This window comes from Cyprinus carpio, chromosome A1 (genome assembly GCF_018340385.1).
Source record: "Cyprinus carpio isolate SPL01 chromosome A1, ASM1834038v1, whole genome shotgun sequence".
In the NCBI taxonomy this organism is placed as follows: domain Eukaryota; kingdom Metazoa; phylum Chordata; class Actinopteri; order Cypriniformes; family Cyprinidae; genus Cyprinus; species Cyprinus carpio.
The window spans coordinates 20857625-20862479 of NC_056572.1; positions in this window are offsets into that span (position 1 = coordinate 20857625).

Here is a 4855-nt window from a genome sequence, read left to right on the forward strand (position 1 = left end):
GCACAGTCGTCTTTCATCTTCTTCCAATGTCCGCCCTCACAGAGCTGAAGTTAGCATGTTCACTCACTTCAGCGCTGTCCAACATCTCAGAGAGTTCGAGCCCGTCTCCCTTCAGCCTTCCCCTCTGGTAGGAAGAAAAGGGTTTTTGCCAGCATCCTCTTCCTCCTCAGCATATGCCATGTCCTTTCATCCTTAAAGATGGGGTAATCTGGAAAGCGTTTCCTTCTTTAGGACTTTCCACTCCAAGAAGGCCTTTTACATGTCATTTCACACCTGAAGGATCTGAGGCTTAGGGTGGGAGCGACTGGGTCATGTGTGTGTACACCAGTGTTAGAAATTATTATTATTATTATTATTATTATTATTATTATTATTATTATTATTATTTTAAGGCACAATATTTCTCCTGGTGGAATTAATTTTCAGGGGCATTTTTACCTCTTCAAGGCATATTATTTCATATAAACACAAAGTATTGCTCATTTGTTGAATAATTTAGTTGAATTAGTCAAACTGAAATAAATAATCAATCTACAGTAAACAATGACAATTTGGCATGCTAAAACTGGGCCATTTTAGGGGCATTTTTTTTTTTTTTACCTTTTTATTAAATATATTTTTATATGTATAAAAACACAACCTGTCATCACTTTGTCAAATACTTAATTTGAAATAAAATGTCAATCTGAACAATAAGTACTAGGATGCATTTTAAACTGTTTTTTATGTACAATGTATAGTATAACATACTGAAACCCATTCTAGATATACTTTAATATAAAAACATAAACACATATATTTATGTATGTATGTATGTATTAATATATATATATATATATATATATGTATGTATGTATGTATGTATGTATGTATAATCTCAGATAATTTAACTATCTAGAGCATAGTTAAAGAGATTTTTGCCCCGATCCCCGGGTAAATTTCTGACCCTGGTGCACACACACTCATGTATGTATGTACTGGAAGCACTTTTCCATAAAATGGATTCACTTTAATGCATTGCAAGGGAGAATATTTGTACTGTTTGTCGATAATAATTGGATGAGACCTGTGAAACAACATGAATTTGAAGCTCTCTATTTTAATGAAGCATACTTGAATGAAGCACGCAAATCGTGTTCTTTTATTTATTTATTATTATTAATCTTTTTTCTCTCTCTCTTTTGTAAATGTATGGCTCCACAAATTAAATAACTTGTTTATCTTAATGACCACTTTTATATGTTTTTAATAACATATGACTAATGCATGTTGGACTATGACATTCAACTAATAAATCTGAACCAAAAGATAAAAATATGTGTGTATATATAGCAGCACTTTCTTTAATAGTTATTGTAAGAATTATGTTTATGAGATACTTAAATCTCTCTCTATCTATCTCTCTCTCTCGCTCACTTTCTCTCTCTCTCGCTCTCTCTCTCTATATATATATACACACACACATACAGTGGGTATAGAAAACACCCCTGTAAAATAATCACTTTTTGTGAAATGAAGACAAACAGTTTTTGTTTTATCCAGCTGTATTAATTCAGTGCAACTTATAACATCTAAGTGAAAGATATAACACCAACATGTCAGAAGAAAAAAAAAAAAGCAATCACCGAGTTGGAAAAAGGATCAACCCCTTGTGTCAGTATTTTGTTGAACCACTTTTTGCTTTAATTACAGCCTTTAGTCTGTTGGGATATCTCTCTCTCTCTACTAACTTTGCACATCTAGACTTTGCAATATTTGCCCACTCTTCTTTGCAGAACTGCTCAAGTTCAGTTAAATTTTATGGTGAGCGAATATAAACTACAGTCTCCAAATCATTCCACAGATTTTCAATGGGGTCTGAGCTCTGACTAGACCATGTAAGGACATTTAACTTTTTCTCCTTTAACGACTGTGTGCTCAGTTTTGCTGTGTGTTTTGGGTCATTGTCATGTTGGAAGGTAAACCTTCTTCCCATTGTCAATTTTCTGGCAGAGTGCAGCAGATTTTCCTCAAGATTTTGACAGTATTTGCCCCATCTATTTTTCCTTCTATCCTGACAAGGACTCCAATCCCTGCTGCAGAGAAACACCCTAATAACTGAAGCAATATTTCTCCTGGTGGAGTTTGGGGCATTTGTACCTCTACAAGGCATATAATTTCATATAAGACACATTTTATAGAAAATAGACATATCAGTTGGTGTTGAGGCCAAACAACTGAAGCTCAGTAATGGCTGCATGTGGCCTATTTTGAGGAGTGGCTTTTTTTCTTGCAACCCTCCCACACAAGCCACATTTGTGGATAGTTTGTGATGTTGTCACATGCACACAATGACCATTCTTTGTCATAAATTTCTGCAGCTGCTTTAGAGTTGCTGTAGGTCCCTTAGTCACCTCTCTGACCAGTTTCCTCCTGGCTCTTTCCAGTTTGGAGTGATGTACTGATCCAGGGAGGGTATGTGTATTACCAAATACCTTCCACTTTTTAATGATATACTTCACCGTGCTTCTAGGCATTGAAGAAGCCTTTGATTTTTTTATTATTATTGTTTTGTATTTATTTATTTTGTATCCATCTCCACCACTCATAGTTGATTTTTGCTTCAGTTGCACAACAAATGACTAAAATGCTCCAGTAAAGCTCTTTTCATGTTGAGCTAATCAAAATGACCACAGCTGATGACAGCTGAAAGTCAAATTTGTGTGCCATTGAGAAGGTGATTAGCTACACCTGATTGAGTTTACAAGTCATTTTAGGAGAGGGTGATCCTTTTTACAACTCAGTGAATCTGTTCTTTTTTTTTCTGACATGTTGGCGTTATATCTTTCACAGATGTTAAAAGTTGATACAGCTGGATGAAACAAAAACTGTGTCCATCTTCATTTCAGGCTGAAAAGCAACAAACTGATTATTTTAAAGGGGGGTGATTATTTTCTATCTGTATGTATGTATGTATGTATGTATGTATGTATGTTTTTTCATAACCTGCATGTGCAGTGTTTGTGTGTGCAGACTTGACCTTGCAGGGTTTATTCGCATTATTTAGCAGATGCTTTTATCTAAAGCGACTTAATGAGGAGCAGCTTGACAGCACGTCACCAGCATGACACATATCATAATTTTATGCAAGTGTCTTGCTCTTTTTCTTTTGGATTTACCTCTAAATAAATTGTTTATATGAATACCACCTGACTCTACTGATTTCGGCGCTGAGGCAATACAAACCAGGAATGAAAACACAGCTGAGACTGAAAAAAAAAAACACTAATGAGTTAAATCCACATCGGACACATGCACAAATGCATAACCCTTGTTAGGACTGACTACAATGACATTTTGCATAATACAAGAACACATTTTAAGTTATAGGCTAGTGTGTATTTTATTAGCCAGGCCATCCACACATGTAACACTACAAAATGTAAAGATTTAGTTCATCCAAAAAAAGACAATTTGCAGAAAAAATACACACCTTCAGGCCATTCAAGATTAAATGTATCATTACATCACTTGCTCACCAATGGATCATCTTGAATGAATGGGTGCCGTCAGAATGAGAGTATGCACAGCTGTTAAAACCATCACAAGTAATCCACATGACTCCATTCTATCAATTAAAATCTTTTCAAGCAAATCTGTGTGAAAAATATATGTGTTTGTAAGAAACAAATCTATCATGGAAGTGTTTTAACTTTAAACAGTCACTTCCAGCTGTACAAGTCCTCTAACCATAATATTACTTTCTCCAGTTTGGACTTTGATTTTGACGGCACCCTTTTACCGCAGAGGATCCATTGGTGAGCAAGTAATGTAATGATCAATTTCTTCAAACCTGCAAACTCATTTACATCTTGGATGGTCTAAGGATGTGTACATTTTAATTTTTGTGTGAACTACTCCTTCAATTGTCCTACACTACTTGTTCATTTATGTTTGAAAGTTGTTTGCTTTAAAAGAAAACCATAGAATATCAAAATACTCACATTATGTAATACCATAAATCCATAGTGTCACTGTGCACTGGTGTAGAAGCTGTTGCATTTGTCCATGCTCAGCGAGACAGACGGAGAGGGGGAGATGCCTTAGGCTGGCCACTAGCCATGTCCTCAGTTTAATGTAAAAATGAGCCACCTCTGCCTGACCAGGGCACTGAAAATACATCCTGGGAACACTTTGATTGGTCAGGAATGTGACTGTCAACTGACCGCCAGTAGGCAGAGTATAATAAGCAGGTCTGTAGGGAGGTCAGCCTGCATTATTTGAGGCTGGTTTAAATAGCCGAGGTAAAAGCGAATTGATAGAGTTGGAGAGAGACGGAAAATACATGGCTAGTAAAGATATGAAGAAGGAATGCTTAAATAGAAGCAGAGTGATAAGGAAAGAGGAAATGGAAATGCTTTAGGAAAGAACGCAGGAGGGTGACAGTGATATATAGGAAACAGAGCAGGGAGCAGAAAAACTAGGAGAGATGGCTCTTTTCAGACATTCTCTTTCTTCTATTCACTGCAATGCCGGAGGGGGCAGAGTGCGTGGACTACATTCATCCACAATGTCAGTCTTTGTCAGGATTTTATCAACACTCAGGGATCCGGTCCTTACGTGGACCAGTAGAACACACTCTTTCAAGAGACTCTTGGTATAGATGACCTCATTTCAAACATAAAAGCCTTTTTTATCTTCTTAGAGATTGTCAAGCCCTATTGGACAAGTGATACTACTGTTTAATAATAAAAAAAAAACTCATCTCATAAGACTGGCAGTCCTTCATATTTTAAAACCACCATTCAGACAACTGTCATTGCTAGATTCTGCTATAAAACAAAAGCTATAAAGAAGGCTATAAAAAGTGTCCTGT